Genomic DNA, 21805 nt, shown 5'->3' with positions numbered 1-21805 from the left:
AACCCAATCCGAAAATGCGCAGAAGACCTAAATAGACATTTCTCCAAGGAAGATATACAGATTGCCAACAAACACATGAAAGAATGTTCAACATCATTAATCATTAGAGAAATGCAAATCAAAACTACAATGAGATATCAGCTCACACTAGTCAGAACGGCCATCATCAAAAAATCTAGAAACAATAAATGCTGGAGAGGGTGTGGAGAAAAGGGAACCCTCTTGCACTGTGGGTGGGAATGTACATTGATACAGCCACTATGGAGAACAGTATGGAGGTTCCTTAAAAAACTAAAGATAGAACTACCATACGACCTAGCAATCCCACTACTGGGCATATACACTGAGAAAACCATACTTCAAAAAGAGTCATGTACCACAATGTTCATTGCAGCTGTATTTGCAATAGCCAGGTCATGGAAGCAACCTAAGTGACCATCGACAGATGAATGGATAAAGAAGTTGTGGCACATATATGCAATGGAATATCACTCAGCCATAAAAAGAAACGATATTGAGTTATTTGCAGTGAGGTGGATGGACCTAGAGTCTGTCATACAGAGTGAAGTAATTCAGAAAGAGAAAAATAAAAACTGTATGCTAACACATATATATGGACTCTAAAAAAAAAAAAATGATCATGAAGAACAAGGGGCAGGCTGGGAATAAAGACGCAGACCTATTAGAGAATAGACTTGAGGACACGGGGAGGGGGAAGGGTAAGCTGGGACAAAGTGAGAGAGTGGCATTGACATATATACACTACCAAATGTAAAATAGGTAGTTAGTGGGAAGCAACCACATAGCACAGGGAGATCAGCTCACTGCTTTGTGACCACCTAGAGGGGTGGGAAACGGAGTGTGGGAAGGAGGTTGGAAGGGAGGGAACTGCAAGAGGGAAGAGATATGGGGATATATGTATATGTAAAGCTGATTCACTTTGTTATAAAGCAGAAACTAACACACCATTGTAAAGCAATTATGCTCCAATAAAGATGTTAATAAAAAAAAAAAAAGAAGTTTCCGTCTCCCCTCTTAAGTCTAATATGGGAAAAAATTAGGTCTCATCAACATCAACTTGTAAACATATAATAGAGAAGTTTTTATAAAATACTTTGACTATAGAAAGTAATCAGCAATTGCCATGAAACTAAAACCCCCTTATTGCACTCTTTCATAATACTTGCTCAACCACAACATTTCTTAATAAAGCCTTGCCTTCCTGCCTCAGCTGAGTGGTTTTCACAGACACGTTTTTGGAAAGTGTCATAAAGTACCTTGGCTGCCCAATAATTACAAAGGACAGTATGGGACAGATGTCTTGTGGCCTGATTTTAATGCAGAACACCTAACAACTTCACATCCTTGTCAACTACTGCCCTTGTGGAATCACCATCTCCTTTTTCGTTCTTTTTCTTATTTTCAGTTTGAACAGATCGGATCCTTGCTTCCTATTTGGCCATTCATTCATTCTCTCATCCACAACTCAGTTATTTGGGCTAGACACTGAGCTAGGCTCTGAAGACAAAAGACAATAGTAAGACACAGCCCATATCTTCAAGAAACCTACTGTCTGGTCAGGGAGACAGACAATTAAGACAATTCCTGGACAGTGTCTTAAATGTCATGATTGCTGCTCTTATGAGGGCTTAAAGTAGGCAGCCTAGTCACCCTAAAGTCAGTTAAGGCAATGGTGTACGTGTGCATACCCCTAAGCTAACTGTGGATTCAAGTAGGGTAAGAGAAGGGCATTTCAGGCAGATGGCATGGGTTGCAAAACGGCTTAGAGACCAAGACAGTACAGTCTAGGTGGAGAGTGTCTCTGAGTCTCCTGGGGATATAGACCTTTTCTGAATCTTCCTCATAGAAGGAAGAAGGGGGCTTTCCCTGGAGGGGAGACTCCACTTCTTTATGGAAGTTAAGCAAACCTATGTTGGGTTCCATGTCCTGGCTTCTCTCCCATTGCTCCAATAAGGAAGGCACATTTCTCTGCAGCTCAGAAATATATGCAGTAAAGATGACTACTGAAAAAACTCAGAAGATGTGAGTGATATATTTGTGAGGAGCATAAGGCAAGCTGTCCATCCCCATTTCCACATGGTGGGGGCCGGTGGAGTCTGACACCTGCCAGACACTCGACAGATGCTGCTTTTACTGCTTCTGGAATAAATACAATATGATCACTTAACATAGGCCCCAACCAACAAGAGGCCTCCAGTGGGAAGGAAATGAGGGGCAGTCTACTGGAGCAGACAGGAAAGCTGTTTTCCACTCTTCCTAATTGGTGTGGCTTGTGGGCCTGTGGAAGTCTTGGCTGGGCAATATATCTACTCACCAGTTTCTTGAGTTCCTTACTGGTTCAAGTTTTTGAAGACACCTTTTAGTCAAAAAGCACAAATGTTATCACAGTAAGATGATTCGTTAAGCTGATATCAGATGAATTCAATGATACCAAGCAAGGTCTGAGGAACAGAACACAGAAACGGACAAAATTTAATAGAAAGAAGAAAATTCAAAAATATATGGAGCATGGGGTAGGTAAGGTGAAGGGTAGTAACAAGAGGCTATTTGTGCTCTTTGGGGGAAGGGTTCTTCATGAGAGCAGAAGACTATCCAAAGAGTAGAGGAGCACACTTTCCCACTTCACAACTTTGCACAGGGCCAGACTTCCTATACTGAAAAACTAGGAGCAATATATTTTGTCATCCTTTGGCCAATAGTACAACATATAGATTCTACCTCAAGGAAAGAGGGAACAACACAGAGGTGATAAAAGCCTAGTATTAGACCAGGGGGCAGTGGACACCAGGGAAGCCTAAATGTTATTTAATAGTGATGAAATGAACACCTGGCCTCATGGATGCTTTGCTACTTCCTGTTTAGAAGTTATCTGACATCATTCTTCAATTCCTTTCGCCTATTCCTCTCCCACTGTGTTTATTTTCTATGGCTGTGTAACAAATTACCACAGATTTAGCAACTTAAAACAACACATATTTATTATCTCACCATTTCCAGGAGTCAGGAGTTTGTACATTGGGCTGAGCTGAGCTGAGTTCTCTTCTCAGGGTCTCACAAGACTGAAGTCAGGGTGTCAGCTGGGCTGCATTCTCATCTGGAGTTTGACTGGGGAAGAGTTCACTTCTAAACTCATTCAGGTTGCTGGCAGAATTCATTTTCTTGTGGCTGTATGACCAAGTGCCACCACCTTCTGCTGTCTGTAGGCTAAGGGCTGACCTCAGGTCCTAGAGCTTCCCCACAGCTCCCAGGGGTCAACCATCCTTCCTTACCTCATGGACTTCATCAACACGGCCATTTACTTTATCAAGCCAGCAAGGAGAGTTTCATAACCCAGTCTGCTAAAATGGAGTCCTATATAACATAAAGTAATCCGGGGAGTGACATCCCATCACCCTTCCCACGTCTATTGCCTAGAAGCAAGTCACAGGTGGGAGTGTGTCCCACCTACACTCAACAGGAGGGACACAAAGAGGGGGGAATTACAGGGGGGTACCCTAAGACCTGTCCAGCACCCCATTTTCAATATTGTGCCTAGGTCGCGACCCCTAACATCCTCCTCTAAATTATATCCTTGTCTTCCACTCCTAGGGAAAAGTCTTCAGATCAAAAACACATTGGCAAAAAAAAACAAAAAAACAAACAAACAAAAAAACACATTGGCATCACTGAATCTAAGATTCTGCCTAATACATAAACTTGAATTAATCATCTTAGAATATCAAGTCATTTAGATCTTCTGAAGCTCCCATCACCTTGGTGGCTTTCTCCTCAATACCTGGGAGAGTAGCATTGAGGACCTTCCTACTTGGAGCTAGAATCTGCATCTCATTCTGAATGCAGGCTTGCTGTTATGCTTGCTATTCCTTCTATCCCACGCATCTATATTTATAACAGCTCCTCTTTCAGGAAAACAATTTCACCACAATTTTTGGCTTCTTGTTTTCCTTCCTTGATTGAGTGCATGACAAACTGCCCCATCCCAGGGAACTGTTTTTACCTGCAGTCTTTGAATTATTATATTACTGGCCAGCTTTGCCTACTCAGTCCCTTTGTGCTCTTCATTTCTCCACTAATGCAATTTTTCTTGTGAGTCCTTGGTTTTGTCTCCCTGAATCTCACCTGCCTCTAGGGAAATTACCAGCTGTGAGTGAGATAGCCCAGTCTGCACCATGCCCTAACTCTGAGGAATGCTTTCCGCATAGTCAATTGAAAAGGTACCAGGCTAAGAAAAACACCACCAATGGCAACTTAAGCCCCAAACAGCTGCTGGTGTAGCCTAATGAATACAGTGCTCCCTGGGATTGTATAGCATTTCTCACATCTCATCCTTCTTACTCCTGCTTTTTGCCCCTCTCTCATACATTCACTTGAACTCTCTCTTCTTTCCACATTACCTCTAGACTTCAGTTTGCCAAATGTTTTAGGTCCCACAAACCTGACTCTTTCTAGTCTCTACCATGAAGCAAGTACTCCAATTCGTTACTTGGTGGCCATCTCCCACATGAGACCAATCCTTTATGCTGCAAAGGGACCAGTTTGGAAACTATTTCTCTCTCCCTTAAGGAATTCACTGTGGCTCAAAATAATTTGACCAGCTTCCAGAAGTTTCTTTCTCCCAGCATGTTTAGCAGCAGGAAGAGTCAAATGTTGCTTAGTGCCTATGGCTGGCTCTCCATATACACAAACAGGTTTGACGAAATTCAGTTTTTAAAAAAACATTCAGTTGAGATCTGAAAATCCCAAATGTTTTTCAACTTGAAGTTTCCACTTCTCAACCAACTGTTTTTATATCCTGTTGGCCCAGCCTAAGCCACTGACTATTTGGAAGTTGTCTTGGTAGGTGGCTTGTTTATTTTCCAGGCCACTAGGAGACCTTGTGGGATATGATTTTATGGCTCTGTATCAAATCCAAAGGTAATTATGTGTGCACTGCAATACATATAAGCAAGAATAAACCTTGTTTAAGTGTTATGGTTATAAGAGACATTGCTTGATGTGTTTGTTCTCAAAGGGTAATAAACATATAGGCTGAAAGTATTACTTTCATACACAAACAATAATAATATATATGTTAACTACATATGGTATTTTATATGATACATAGACTATAGTATATTTTGGCTCTAGTATATATTGACTATATCTAATATTTATAGTATATGTGGCATACATATATGTGTGTGTGTGTGTGTGTGTGTGTGCATATATATATGTGTGTGTGTATGTGTATTCCATCCAAAGTAATACCTGCATGCTAACAATAAAATGTCACAACCCCACCCATGGCCCCTGACCCACTTCCATCAGTCCTGCTCCTCAGAGAAAACCAATATTTAATGATTTCGGTTTTGGGGTTCTTTGGTGGTTATTTTAAATAACATGCTTATATTGTTGTTTCTGCTTTTGTAGACTTTAGACATTTAGCTATTAGCTTCATACTGTGATCTATGAGAATTTAGCTACTGTTTTTCCCTATCCCTCTCTCTGGAAATCTTTAGGATATTCTTTTAACTGTCAGTGTTCTGAAATTTCACTGTGTTGTGTTGAGGGGTATCCGTCTTTGTTTATTATGCTGGGCACTGAGTGAGCCCTTTGTATTTAAAGATACTCTCCCATCAATTCTGGGAAATTTTTTTTTATTGAAGTACAGTTGATTTACAAAGTTGTGTTAGTTTCTGGTGTACAACAAAGTGATTCAGTTACACACACACACATACACACACACACATATAATTCTTTTTCATATTCTTTTCCATTATGGTTTATTACAAGATACTGAATATAGTTCCCTGTGCTATATAGTAGGACCTTGCTCTTTATCTATTTTATATATAATAGTTTGTATCTGCAAATCCAAAACTGTGAAAATTTTTCTTCTTTAATTTTTTTATTGAGATGTAATTGACATATAACACGGTGTAAGTGTAAGGTGTACACCATGCTGAGTTGATATATTTATTTATTGCAATATGATTATCACCATTGTATTACCATCACATAATTATCACTACTTTTTTTTTTTTTAAACATCTTTGTTGGAGTATAATTGCTTTACAATGGTGTGTTAGTTTCTGCTTTATAACAAAGTGAATCGGCTATACATATACACATATCCGGATATCTCCTCCCTCTTGTATCTCTCTCCCATCCTCCCTATCCCACCTCTCTAGGTAGTCACAAAGCACCAAGTGATGTTCTCCCTGTGCCATGCGGCTGCTTCCCACCAGCCATCCATTCTACATTTGGTAGTGTACATATGCATGCCACTCTCTCACTTCGTCCCAGCTTACCCTTCCCCCTCCTCGTGTCCTCAAGTCCATTCTCTACATCTATGTCACTATTCCTGTCCTGCCCCTAGATTCTTCAGAACCTTTTTTTTTTTTTAGATTCCATATATATGTGTTAGCGTACGGTATTAGTTTTTCTCTTTCTGACTTACTTCACTCTGTATGATGGACTCTATGTCCATCCACCTCACTACAAATAACCCAATTTCATTGCTTTTTATGGCTGAGTAATATCCCATTGTATATATGTGCCACATCTTCTTTATCCATTCATCTGTCAATGGACACTTAGGTTGCTTCCATGTCCCGGCTATTGTAAATAGAACTGCAATGAACATTGTGATACATGACTCAAACTGTGAAATTTTTGTTTTATATTATGTTTTTGATAATTTCCTGCCCTCTTTTATCTCTGTTCTCTCTAGAATTCTTGTTAATGAAATGTTAGCTCTCCTAGGACTGATAGTTAATGTCTCTTAATTTTTGCTCACATTTTCTTCCTAACTACTTTCATTCTATTTTCTAGGAACTTTCTTCAACCTGACCTTATACCCCATCTAGTGAATATTCAATTTTGGGATTATACTTTTAACTTCCAAAAAAATCCTTATTTTTAAAAATATAACATTCTATTCTTGTTTTATCCATGCCAAATATTCTTGAATACTTCTGACTATATTAAATTAGTTTTATTCTGTAAGTTCTCATCTATTCCCTAAACTCTCTTATTCCTCTTGGGAGCAACTGACGTGTCTGTTTATCTTGGTGTTTCTCTTTTTTTGCTGACTTTCTCAAATGTCTAGTGATTTTTGGTTGTCTCTCTAGATGTCAGAATTAGCAATAAGCAGACTGCCCACGAGCTCTGGGTGAGCCCTCAGGATGCATCAAATGGCAGGTTTTCTCCAAGCTGGATGCTCTAGGGCCTGTGATGAAGGCAGAGAGCCTTAGGGAATGAGTGAGGAGGGCCTTACTGTGGGTCACAAACACCCACACTGGCCACCCTAGTTTTTCCCCCCCAAAAGTTCATCCTGTTCTGTTAGAAAAGAGCTCTCTGATAATTTCACTTGTAGGCAAGGACCTGGATTTGTATTGCATGTGGAAGGAAGGGAAAGGTGTGGCTGAGGCCACTTGATCTATGCATAGACCTTCTACTTCAGTGTGTCTTTTCCACTCCCATCTTTTTGAATCCAGAGCCTCTCTTGATTTTGCTGGCTACCTACCTGATGTGCTGCAGTATCCCCCTCACATTCAAGGCTGTGTTTTTCTCCCACTGTTTCCTTAGTTGACGGTCTTCCTTCCACTTTCTGTATCCTACAGATTCATTTAAATCTCTCATCCTTTGCCTATTCATTTCATTGTTGAAGATTTCTTGCTTTTTTAAAAAATATCCTCTAATGAAGTCTTAGCAAAAAGAGGCAATAAACACATATGTTCATTCCATGATCCTGAATTAGAAATCAGAATGAGAATCCTATCTCCAGTTGTCTCTTCCAGGCACTCAGGTGAGGTTAGTGCCTGCTGAGTTGGTTTTTTTACTAAAAACTATATGATGTCAACAGAGCTTTAAATGATTGGACTCACGATGCAACAAGTTACTTAAAAATATTGCGAATATCTATGTCCTCTATAAGTGAGAACCACAGTGCCTATCTTGTACAGTTTTTATGAGAATGTAAGAATAATATAGATATATGAATATGCTCAGCAAAATTCCTAGATCATAGAAGGGACTAAATTAAAACTAGTTCTTTATCCTCTCCCTTGTCACCTGCCAAGTGTGTGTACTAGCTTAAATAACTATTAATTTTTAATTGAATGAATGATATCATCTCACCCCCACTTCTGCTCTGTAGCAGTCAAAGATTTCACATGTGCTAGGCATAGTAACAGAGCACTCTGCTAGTGATTTGAATGTTAGGGTTGCTGATTCTTTTTTGGTTATTGTAAATAGTAGACTAAAGAAAATTGATCAGTAGCTTTTGGTTATTATAATTTGCTTATTATTATTATCTTGCCTCTATTACTTGAACTCCAGTTAGGTAATGGAAGAATTCTCTCTCCAAATTTTGTGCAGCTGATGGATTTTCAATCACTGATTTTAGAAATTTCTTTTAATAGATTTCTTTTGGAAGGAGTCAGTATCCAGTGAGACCAAGTGTCAAAAGAAGGAGCAGAGACCCTGCATTGCCAGAAGTAACTCCAGCCTGGAAGACACAGCACAGAGTCGGCTCATGAATCAAGAATGAACTCCATACTGTAAATAAGCCCAGAAAGGTTACACCAATGCAGGGCTCAGTTGACACATGCTCTGGGTATCGTTAGCTAGTTAGGTGGTGAAAAATATGAAGATCATGGTCAGGCAGAGCCCTTTCCTATGATTCATTTTTTCCTAAAACTGTGTTTAGCTGAGGCTTTGCAGCTTGGGGAAGCAGTGTGTTGGTGTAGGATGAGCAAAGTTTAGGAGATGGAGACCTGTGTTCAACCTTGACCTTACCTTAGCTTTTATTTCCTTAAGCTAATTATGTCAAACCTCTAAGACCTAGTTTCCTCATCTGAAAAAAGAGGTTAATAATATTTACCACATAGGGTTGTGGTAAGGACTGAAGTTTAAGATGTGAAGCAGTATGTCTGGCACAGAGTAGATTCTCAATAGATGTTAGCTACTGTCCCTCTTTACCCCAAACCTTTATAGCTTATCCCATAAGGAAATAAGACAGTGATTACCATACTGGCCAGAGCAGTTTGTGAAGGCACTAAGGAACCCAGGCATTGTTTGGTTGGATCCCAGCCTTTAAACACTTGCACTCTCCGTGACTGGGTGACTCATGAAAATGATGGGCCTTGAAATACAGGAACACAAATTTAGAGCAACCAGAAGAATAGGAATGTGGATTAAAGCTATTTACAAAACAGTGGAATGGTGCAACCAATGATAGTTCTAAGTTTTAATTTCTGAACAAATACATTGGACCTAAAGTTTGTTTAAGACATTAGGAATTCAAAATCATTCTACCTTCACCCCACAGAGATAGTAGCTCTTTCTTTTCCTTTTGTTTTCTTTTAGGTTGAGGATTTTTCTTGAGGCTGAGGAGATGGGGAGCAAGAGCAGGCATCCTTTGCATATTAAATCCATGGGGCATTTACCTCTTATCTGGCTTATGACCTAAAACTAAACGAGTCACTATAAAACCTGGAAGAAAAAAAATACAGCAATTTTATGAGCAAAGGTCTTTAAGCCTGGTCAAGACATCCAGAATAGACAGGAAATGGTATTTCAAAACTTTCCCCTTTCATTTGGTTTCTCAGCTTGAAAGAAATCTAAACAAACATCTAAAAAATTTCTTTAAAATCCCCTCAAAATACTAGAATTCCCAGGGCATAAGAACTCTGGATGACTAAACTATTTCCCCACCCCCTTCAGGATGTCTGGGGATGAAATCTGCAAGGCAAAGGCCCAAATACCCCAAAGATCATTTTTCATGCTTTCTAATAGATTTCAAATGCTATTTTGGAGAGGTCGTGGGTCTGGACAGTACCCAGATGTATCTGAAACACTTTTCACCTTTCTGGCAAAGAAGTCAGGCAATTTTTATAGTAGGTCAACTGGAACCTCAGGATGGGCCTACCAGTATTTTTTAGAGGTCACAATGGGTGCATAAAAAGCTCATTGATAGAGTTGATTTGATGGGGGAAAAAAAATCCCTCCTGTTCCCCATATTCCAATTTGAAAACACTTCAATTCTACTTAAGTCTGAAAATCTGCTGCTATAGATTAATTTGCCGGGCTCAAGATTTTGCTCCTTATAGAGATTCCAAATCTCATCATGAGCCAGTTAACCATTTTTATCATAGTTTGCATAATTTGAATGAGTAAACTAAATTTTTACTTGAGAGCCAGTTTTGATGAGAGGCATAAGATGGAGATAACAGGAGAATCCTTGGTCCTCTGTGGGGAGGGATCTTTGTGAAATGGGGAAAATACTGGTTGTTCCCTTACATACTGCATCACTTTGTTGAGGACCACCCTCAATTCCATCCCCAGCCTTACTTCCCCTTCCACTAGGAACCACAATTCAGGTTACTAGTAGAGAGGCAGTACTGTTGCTAGAAGGGGGCCTGAGGGCCCAACAATGGGCTCTTGTCTAACACTCAGAAATGAATTGTCTAAGGAGACACTCCTACTGACAAAGGAAAAGACTATATTGTAAAGGGGCGCCTGGGTGGAGAGCAGGAGGGTAAGGGAACCCAGGAGAACTGCTCTGTCACATGGCTCACAGTCTCAGGTTGTATGGTAGTCGGGTTAGTTTCCGGGTTGTCTCTGGCCAATCATCTTGCTTGCGCCCGTAGTCTGACTCAGAGTCCTTCCTGGTGGCACGCACATCTCTCAGCCAAGATGGATTCCAGCCTGAGTGTTTCTGGGAGGTTAGCAGGGCATATTATGGGCTGGAATCTCCTCCCTCCTTTTGGTCCCTCCCGAATTCTCCCAGTTAATTTTCTGTGGCAGCACCGTATTCCTTATTGGGACCTCCTGTTGTGAGACAACTCATGCAAGTGGTTATTATGCTTAGCAAAAGTGGGCGGTTTTGGTCAATGGTTCCCTAATAGTATAGCACAATGGTCAAGCCAAACACTCCTGAATTCAAATTCCAGGCTCATTTAATAGCTTAACACTTTAAACAAGTGATTTAAACTTGTTGAGCCTCAGTTTCTTCATCTTAACAATAGAAATAATAACAGTTACCTCATAGGATTATTGTGAAAATTTAATGAAACAATGTATATTGTTTTGGGTAGTGCCTAATATAGAGTAAATACTCAAAAACTGTGGACATCATCACCTTCGCCATCATCAACATCATCATCTAGTCCCAGTAGGTATGACCTCTGAGCAGAAATCATTCGTTACTAGTTAGCTTCTGCCCAGCCAGACTCAGTTCTATTTGATCCTGGGTTTTTATCTGTCCTTTCTTGAGCTATGAAAAATAAGGCACACAAATCATACCACTCTATGTGACCTTGGGGAGAGGACCAGACTAATAGGGATTAGTGCACACTTCTAGAGTTTCTACTGGATCTTACTCACCTCCCTGAAATTAGATCTATGTCTTATTTAAGATCCCAAAGTCCTGAATAAGAAGATATAAACAGCCACAGAGAATTGTAGATGAATTTGGTTGGATCTAGATTCAGGACGGCTTTTCAAGAGGTGTTAACTATCCTCCCTGGCCTGTTTTTAAATTGTTGATGTTCAGGTCTCACCGGGAGAGAAAAGGATAAGTCAAGTTTTGGGCTTGCTTTCACATCCTATGGAATCTCTTGGGATATTTTTCTTCAAACTTCAGCCATCATGTGAATCTGACCCCATGATATGACATTTGTGAACAGCTCTGTACAAACAATGTGATCTTGTTTCTCTCCCTCTTTCCAATTCCCTGTGGAATTTTTGGGGATGAGCAGAGCCTTTTCATCCTGGAAGCGAGCAGGAATAAGTTAGTATCCAGTTCCCTTTTCACTGTCTTTCCTCCCCCACCCTCTTCAAATCTTCATTTAAGGATTTGTGGAGTGAAACAAGACACGTCCTGAATTGTTTTATTGTGTGCAGAAGTTGAAAGGAGCCAGAAAAAAAACATTCCCAAACCTCAGGAGCTTTGGAAAATAGATTTTATTCAGAGAAATGCATTCAAAGGCACACCTTTCCAATATATGTAAAATGAACTATTTAATAAAATCAGATTGCCCTTCCAAGAGCCTTCTTGAGATTTATTTATAAGACCATTGAGAATCAGTCTGAAAATGCAAATTATGGGACAGGAAGCTCAAAACATCATATGTGGGCCTCATTTGCATAAAAGATTTGTAACTCAGATGATAACTTAAGATATGACTTAGGTAATGCAGATATGACTGACAATTTCAACATTTGTGTTCTGTGGAAAAGTCCAATGACTTCCTAAGAATTCTGCAAATCCCCGGGGGACGTACATGCTTGTGATAACCTTTGAAATGAGCAATTTACACTTAATTCCAGTTCACTTCATGAATCTCAGGCTGACCCTATTTTGAACTAGGTATGGAACAATCCCTGATGTTTACAAAAACCCACTCTCATGGGCCTTTTTTGGAGGTTCGTAAAAGCAGAAAAATAAATGTAAAGCAACATAGACACCTTAAATTTGCTTAATAGCCAAATATGTCTTTAAAGAAGTACTTTAGATACCCTCCAGCCTGGACACCAGCCTCCCCCCAAGCTGATAGGCTGTCCCATATCTTCCCCCTCCCCAGTCTTACTCATTCCTAGTGGACAATTTATCAGGCTCCCTTCTCTCTCTTTCTCTTTCATTCTTTTTTTTTTTTTAAACATCTTTATTGAAGTATAATTGCTTTACAATGGTATGTTAGTTTCTGTTTTAAAACAAAGTGAATCAGCTATACATATACATATATCCCCATATCTCCTCCCTCTTGCGTCTCCCTCCCACCCTCCCTATCCCACCCCTCTAGATGGTCAAAAAGCACCTAGCTGATCTCCCTGTGCTTTGCGGCTACTTCCCACTAGCTATCTATTTTACATTTGGTAGTATATATTAGTCCATGCCATTCTCTCACTTCATCCCGGCATGCCCTTCCCCCTCCCCATTTGCTCAAGGGCATTCTCTACATCTGCATCTTCATTCCTGTCCTGCCCCTAGGTTCTTCAAAACCATTTTTTTTTTTAAGATTCCATGTATATGTGTTAGCATACGGTATTTGTTTTTCCCTTTCTGACTTACTTCACTCTGTATGACAGACTCTAGGCCCATCCACGTCACTACAAATAACTCAATTTTGCTGCTTTTTATGGCTGAGTAATATTCCATTGTATATATGTGCCACATCTTCCTTATCCATTCATCTGTTGATGGACATTTAGGTTGCTTCTATGTCCTGGCTATTGTAGATACAGCTGCAATGAACATTGTGGTACATGAGTCTTTTTGAATTATGGTTTTCTCAGGGTATATGCCCAGTAGTGGGTTTGTGGGGTCATATGGTAGTTCTATTTTCAGTTTTTTAAGGAACCTCCATACTGTTCTCCATAGTGGCTGTATCAATTTCCATTCCCACCAACAATGCAAGAGGGTTCCCTTTTCTCCACACCTTCTCCAGCATTTATTGTTTGTAGATTTTTTGATGATGGCCGTTCTGACTGGTGTGAGCTGATATCTCATTGTAGTTTTGATTTGCATTTCTCTAATGATTAGTGATGTTGAGCATTCTTTCATGTGTTTGTTGCCATCTGTATATCTTCTACAGAGAAATGTGTATTTAGGTCTTCTGCCCATTATTGGATTGTGTGTGGGTTGTTTGTTTTTTTGAAATTGAGCTGCATGAGTTGCTTGTAAATTTTGGAGATAAATCCTTTGTCAGTTGCTTCATTTGCAAATATTTTCTCCCATTCTTAGGGTTGTCTTTTCATCTTGTTTATGGTTTCCTTTGTTGTGCAAAAGCTTTTAAGTTTCATTAGGTCCCATTTGTTTATTTTTGTTTTTATTTCCATTACTCTAGGAGGTGGGTCAAAAAGGATCTTGCTGTGATTTATGTCAGAGTGCTGTGCCTATGTTTTCTTCCAAGAGTTTTATAGTGTCTGGCCTTACATTTAGGTCTTTATTCCATTTTGACTTTATTTTTGTGTATGGTGTTAGGGAGTGTTCTAATTTCATTCTTTTACATGTAGCTGTCCAGTTTTCCCAGCACCACTTATTGAAGAGGCTGTCTTTTCTTCACTGTATACTCTTGCCTCCTTTAGCAAAGATAAGGTGACCATATGTCCGCAGGTTTATCTCTGGGCTTTCTATCTTGCTCCATTGATCTATATTTCGATTATTCTGCCAGTACCATACCATCTTGATTATTGTAGCTTTGTAGTAGTCTGAAGTACGGCAGCCTGATTCCTCCAGCTCCGTTTTTCTTTCTCAAGATTCCTTTGGCTATTCAAGGTCTTTGTGTTTCCACACAAATTGTGAAATTTTTTGTTCTAGTTCTGCGAAAAATGCCATTGGTAGTTTGATAAGGATTGCATTGAATCTGTAGATTGCTCTGGGTAATATATTCATTTTCAAAATGTTGATTCTTCCAATCCAAGAACATGGTATATCCCTCCATCTGTTGGTATCATGTTTAATTTCTTTCATCAGTGTCTTATAGTTTTCTGCGTACAGGTCTTTTGTCTCCTTAGGTAGGTTTATTCCTAGGTATTTTATTCTTTTTGTTGCAATGGTAAATGGGAGTGTTTCCTTAATTTCACTTTCAGATTTTTCATCATTAGTGTATAGGAATGCAAGAGATTTCTGTGCATTAATTTTGTATCCTGTTACCCTACCACATTCATTAATTAGCTCTAGTAGTTTTCTGGTAGCGTCTTTAGGATTCTCTATGTATAGTATCATGTCATCAGCAAAGAGTGACAGCTTTACTTCTTCCTTTCCGATGTGGATTACTTCTATTTCTTTTTCGTCTGTGATTGTTGTGGCTAAAACTTCCAAAACTATGTTGAATAATAGTGGTGAGAGTGGGCATCCTTGTCTTGTTCCTGATCTTAGCGGAAATGGTTTCAGTTTTTCACCTTTGAGAACAATGTTGGCTGTGGGTTTGTCATATATGGCCTTTATTATGTTGAGGTAAGTTCCCTCTATGCCTACTTTCATGAGGGTTTTTATCATAAATGGGTGTTGAATTTTGTCGAAAGCTTTTTCTGCATGTATTTAGATGATCATATGTTTATCCTTCAGTTTCTTAGTATGGTGTATCGCATTGATTGATTTGCGTATATTGAAGAATCCTTGCATTCCTGGGATAAACCCCACTTGATCATGGTGTATGATCCTTTTAATGTGCTGTTGAATTCTGTTTCCTAGTATTTTGTTGAGGAAATTTGCATCCATGTTCATCAGTGATACTGGCCTGTACTTTTCTTTCTTTGTGACATCTTTGTCCGGTTTTGGCATCAGGGTGATGGTGGCCTCATAGAATGAGTTTAGGAGTGTTCCTCCCTATGTTATACTTTGGAAGAGTTTGAGAAGGATAGGTGTTAGCTCTTCTCTAAATGTTTGATAGAATTCACCTGTGAAGCCGTCTGCTCCTGAGTTTGTTGGAAGATTTTTAATCATAGTCTCAATTTCAGTGCTTGTGATTGGTCTGTTCATATTTTCTATTTCTTCCTGGTTCACTCTCCGAAGGTTGTGCTTTTCTAAGAATGTGTCCATTTCTTCCAGGTTGTCCATTTTATTGACATATAGTTGCTTGTAGTAATCTCTCATGATCCTTTTTATTTCTGCAGTGTCAGTTGTTACTTCTCCTTTTTCATTTCTAATTCTATTGATTTGAGTCTTCTCCCTTTTTTTCTTGATGAGTCTGGCTAATGGTTTATCAATTTTGTTTATCTTCTCAAAGAACCAGCTTTTAGTTTTATTGATCTCTGCTATTGTTTCCTTCATTTCTTTTTTATTTATTTCTGATCTGATCTTTATGATTTCTTTCCTTCTGCTAATTTGAGTTTTTTGTTGTTGTTATTGTTCATTCTCTAATTGCTTTAGGTGTAATGTTAGGTTGTTTATTTGAGATGTTTCTTGTTTCTTAAGGTAGGATTTTATGGTTATAAACTTCTCTCTTAGAATTGCTTTTGCTTCATCCCATAGGTTTTGGGTTGTCATGTTTTCTTTGTCATTTTTTTCTAGGCTTTTATCGATTTCCTCTTTGATTTCTTCAGTGATCGCTTGGTTATTAAGTAGTGTATTGTTTAGCCTCCATGTGTTTGTATTTTTTCCAAATATTTTCCTGTAATTGATATCTAGTCTCATACTGTTGCAGTCGGAAAAGATACTTGATATGATTTCAATTTTCTTAAATTTACGAAGGCTTGATTTGTGACCCAAGATATTATCTATCCTGGAGAATGTTCACTGAGCGCTTGAGGAGAAAGTGTATTCTGTTGTTTTGGAAGGAATGTCCTGTAAATATCAATTAACTCCCTCTTGTTTAATGTGTCATTTAAAGCTTGTGCTTCCTTATTCATTTTCATTTTGGATGATCTGTCCATTGGTGAAAGTGTGGTGTTAAAGTCCCCTACTATGATTGTGTTACTGTTGAGTTCCCCTTTTATAGCTGTTAGCATTTGCCTTATGTATTGAGGTGTTCCTGTTTTGGGTGCATAAATATTTTCAATTGTGATCTTCTAGTATTGATCCCTTGATAATTATGTAGTGTTCTTCTTTGTCTCTTGTAATAGTCTTTATTTTAAAGTCAATTTTGTCTGATATGAGAATTGCTTCTCCTGCTTTCTTTTGATTTCCATTTGCATGGAATATCTTTTTTCCATCCCTTCACTTTCAGTCTGTTTGTGTCCCTAGGTCTGAAGTGGGTCTCTTGTAGACAGCATATATACGGGTCTTGTTTTTGTATCCATTCAGTGAGCCTGTGTCTTTTGGTTGGAACATTTAATCCATTTACATTTAAAGTAATTATCGATATGTATGTTCCTATTACCATTTTCTTAATTGTTTTGGGTTTGTTATTGTAGGTCTTTTCCTTCTTTGGTGTTTCATGCTTAGAGAAGTTCCTTTATCATTTTTTGTAAAGCTGGTTTGGTGGTGCTGAATTCTTTTAGCTTCTGCTTGTCTGTAAAGGTTTTAATTTCTCTGTCGAATCTGAATGAGATCCTTGCTAGGTAGAATAATCTTGGTTGTAGGTTTTTCCCTTCCATCACTTAAATATGTCCTGCCACTCCCTTCTGGCTTGTGGAGTTTTTGCTGAAAGATCCACTGTTAACCTTATGGGGATTCCCTTGTGTGTTATTTGTTGTTTTTCCCTTGCTGCTTTTAATATTTTTTCTTTGTATTTAATGTTTGATAGTTTGATTAATATGTGTTTTGGCGTGTTTCTCCTTGGATTTATCCTGTATGGGACTCTCTGCACTTCCTGGACTTGATAAACTATTTCCTTTCCCATATTAGGGAAGTTTTTAACCATAATCTCTTCAAATATTTTTTCAGTCCCTTTCTTTTTCTCTTCTTCTTTGGGGACCCCTATAATTCGAATGTTGGTGCGTTTAATGTTCTCCCAGAAGTCTCTGAGACTGTCCTCAATTCTTTTCATTCTTATTCTTTATTCTGCTTTGCAGTTGTTTTTCCACTATTTTATCTTTAGGTTACTTATCCATTCTTCTGCCTCAGCTCTTCTGCTATTGATTCCTTCTAGAGAATTTTTAATTCCATATATTGTGTTGTTCATTACTGTTTGTTTGCTCTTTGGTTCTTCTAGGTCCTTGTTAAACTTTTCTTCTATTTTCTCCTTTCTATTTCCAAATTTTGGATCATCTTTACTATCATTACTCTGAATTCTTTTTCAGGTAGACTGCCTATTTCCTCTTTCTTTGTTAGGTCTGGTGGCTTTTTACCTTGCTCCTTCATCTGCTGTGTGTTTCTCTGTCTTCTCATTTTGCTTGCTTAACTTACTGTGTTTTGAGGTCTCTTTTTCACAGGCTGCAGGTTCATAGTTCCCGTTGTTTTTGGTGTCTGCCCCTAGTGGCTTAGGTTGTTTCAGTGGGTTGTGTAGGCTTCCTGGTGGAAGGTGCCTGCATTCTGGAGGATGAGACTGGATCTTGTCTTTCTGGTGGGCAGGACCGCATCTGGTGGTGTGTTTTGGGGTGTCTGTGAACTTATTATGATTTTAGGCATCCTCTCTGCTAATGGGTGGGGTTGTGTTCCTGTCTTGCTAGTTGTTTGGCATAGGGTGTCCAGCACTGTAGCTGGCTTGTCGTTGAGTGGGGCTGGGTCTTAGCGTTGAGATGGAGATCTCTGGAAGAGCTTTCACTGTTTGATATTACGTGGAGCCAGGAGGTCTCTGGTGGACCAATGTCCTGAACTCGTCTCTCCCACCTCAGAGGCACAGGCCTGACACCCGGCCAGAGCACCAAGACCTTGTCAGACACATGGCTCAGAAGAAAAAGGAGAAAAAAAGAAAGAAAGAAAGAAAAAATGAAAGTAATATAAAATAAAGTTATTAAAATAAAAAATTTCAAAAATATTTATTAAAAATTAAAAAGTAGTGAGAAAAAGAACAAAAAAGAAAGAAAGAAAGAAAAAATGAAAGTAATATAAAATAAAGTTATTAAAATAAAAAATTTCAAAAATACTTATTAAAAATTAAAAAGTAGTGAAAAAAAGAACAAAAAAGAAAGAAATAGGAGAGCAACCAAACCAAAAAACAAATCCACCACTGATAACAAGTGCTAAAAACTATACCAAAAAAAAAAAAAAAAGGACAGACAGAACCCTAGGACAAATGGTAAAAGCAAAGCTATACAGAAAAAATCACACACAAAGAAGCATGCACATACACACTCACCAAAAGAGAAAAAGGATAAAATATATATGTATATCATTGCTCCCAAAGTCCACTGCCTCAATTTTGGGATGATTTGTTGTCTATTCAGATATTCCACAGATGCAGGGTACATCAAGGTGATTGTGGAGATTTAATCTGCTGCTCCTGAGGCTACTGGGAGAGATTTCTCTTTCTCTTCTTTGTTCGCACAGCTCCTCGAGTTCAGCTTTGGATTTTGCCCCGTCTCTGCGTGTAGGTTGCCTGAGGGCCTCTGTTCCCTGCCCAGAGAAAACGGGGTTAAAGTAGCAGCTGATTAGGGAGCTCTGGCTCACTCAGGCTGGGGGGAGGGAGGGGTACAGAATGAGGGGCGAGCCTGCGGCGGCAGAGGCCAGCATGACATTGCAGCAGCCTGAGGCGCTCCGTGTGTTCTCCAGGGAAAGTTGTCCCTGGATCACAGGACCCTGGCAGTGGTGGGCTGCACAGGCTCCCGGGCGGGGAGGTGTGGATAGTGACCTGTGCTTGCACACAGGCTTCTTGGTGGCTGCAGCAGCAGCCTTAGCATTTCATGCCCATCTCTGGTGTCAACGCTGGTGGCCACGGCTCGCACCTGTCTCTGGAGCTCGTTTAGGTGGTTCTCTGAATCCCCTCTCCTCGTGCACCCCAAAACAATGGTCTCTTGCCTCTTAGGCAGTTCCAGACTTTTTCCCCGACTCCCTCCTGGCTAGCTGTGGCACACTAGCCCCCTTCAGACTGTGTTCATGCAGCCAACCCCAGTCCTCTCCCTGGGATCTGACCTCCCAAGCCCGAGCCTCAGCTCCCAGCCCTCACCTGTCCCAGCGGGTGAGCAGACAAGCCTCTGAGGCTGGTGAATGCTGGTCTGCACTGATCCTCTGTGAGGGAATCTCTCCACTTTGCCCTCTGCACCCGTATTGCTGTGCTCTCCTCCGTGGCTCCGATGCTTCCCTTCTGCCGCCAAACCCTATCTCCACCAGTGAAGGTGCTTCTCAGTGTGGAAACTTTTCCTCCTTCACAGCTCCCTCCCAGTGGTGCAGGTCCTGTCCCTATACTTTTGTCTCTGTTTTTTCTTTTTTCTTTTGCCCTACCCAGGTACATGGGGAGTTTCTTGCCTTTGGGGAAGTCTGAGGTCTTCTGCCAGCGTTCAGTAGGTGTTATGTAGGAGTTGTTCCACATGTAGATGTATTTCTGATGTATTTGTGGGGAGCAAGGCGATTTCCATGTCTCACTCCTCTGCCATCCTGAAGTTCTCTTCTTCCATTCTTTTCTTCCTCTCCTTTTTATTGTCTCCTGCTTATGTATGTCCACAGGGTACCACTCTTTCAACCCTTCAACCCCCAGGACTTCCTAAGGTACTTCTGTATATAAAAGCAGTTCCTTTCCAAAAAAGAATTTTGGAGAAAGCTGCTAAGATAATAATGGTTCCAACTTTTACAAGTATGTTCTGGAAGTGTATGAACGTTCACTGAAAAGTTACTCCAACTTTAAATTAATTTGAAGAAAGTTCACTGTTTAGGGGGCTGATATGTTGAAACCGCAGGCAATGTGAAAAATTCTTATTTTGGATTTCCAGACTATTTTAATGAAAGAATTCTGAGTTATTCTTCTTTCTACTTGGCACCAGGATGGATGGAAGGGCTCTGTGATATTTCTTTCCTTAGGGAGAAGAGTTATGGCCAAACTATTTATTAGCTTCTAAGAGGAGATGCAAAGCACATGATTTTAAGCTGTATTTTGTTGTCAGCCAGTGGTGTCTAGGCCTTGTTCCCACACAGAATGCACACATAAACACCTGCACCCATTGCACATCCAGAAAAATATCTCTTTCACTCATGGGGGGAGAGGCAAACACTTAAATTGGCATAATTTACGAACGTAGAGGAAGAGCCATTTTCTTTCCAAAATAACTTCTCCAGTTTCATTCTGACTCCTGAAATGCCTTTCACAGAAGACTTAGTCCTCTCATCTACAATTTGATATAGGGCTTAAAATGCAGTCCAACAAAGGGAGCATGGGTAGTGTATGTTCATACCAGGATGTGAATTATTATCAGATCTTTTTTCCGAAGAGCTATTTTTTTTTAATAGGGAAAAGAAATCACAAAGACCTTGAAGTAAGGGAGAGTTGAAAAATTGAACAGAATGGAAATGCTGTGATGTAGATAAAAGTCTATTTATAAAAGGGAGACGATTGGAAAGGAAAGGGAACTAATGTCCATTGAGTACCTGCCTTATGCCAGGCAATTTTCTGGGATTTTACCAATGTAATATATCTTACATAGTTCCAAAACACTCTGAAGGATATGAAAGATTGTCTTTTGTACTGAGCCACAACTACCTAACTCTTAGTCATCCTAACCCATTCCCTAACTGATGCAAACTTCAAAAACATCTATGGATGGACTCTCTCCCACAACCCGCCACATCCCCACCCCCCTGCCACCCAAGCATAATGATGTGCAAAGTATCTGATATGAATCTGTAGGCACTAAAAAGTAGCACTCCGCAACACATACTCACTCCAGTATCTGCTTATCTCTTTTTAGATGCCTGCAAAAAGAGCCACTCTTTTATACATCAGGGGAAAGAAAAATGATGCAGAATATTAAGGAGATAGACTAATGCCCATTTTCTTTCTCTGTATAAGACAAGGTTGCATGCATGTGTGTGCATGTGTATGTGTAAATAAACTTTTAATGTATGAAGAAGCCTGGACATGGGTGGGTAACGCTGGTCACTTTTAAAACACATGGTGTGACTTCACCATTAAACCGTAATGATGACTTGACCACAAAACTCCTTTCTAGGGAAAGAAACTTCATAAAGCCTCTTCCTTCCATTTTTATACCATGTAACCAAGAAGAACAATTCATAGTTCTATTATTTTAAAAATCTAGAAGAAATAAACTAAAGAGTAATTAGTTCATTGCCAGTAGATTCAACATAGCAGCCCTCCCACAAAGGAGCTTTCCCCCGTTCATTATGGGTGGTTCTGAGCCTCAAGTGGAAAGGAGCCAGAAAAAGAAACCGACTTGACTGTTCAAGAGAAATTTCATCATGCAACTTTCAAGTACAGCTGTTCTGAGGCCCGGGCAACAAATTGTGGCACAGATTTTGGAAGAA

The sequence above is a fragment of the Eschrichtius robustus genome, chromosome 11 (genome assembly GCF_028021215.1).
Source record: "Eschrichtius robustus isolate mEscRob2 chromosome 11, mEscRob2.pri, whole genome shotgun sequence".
NCBI classification, from domain to species: Eukaryota; Metazoa; Chordata; class Mammalia; order Artiodactyla; family Eschrichtiidae; genus Eschrichtius; species Eschrichtius robustus.
Note: the sequence above shows the minus strand (reverse complement) of the source record.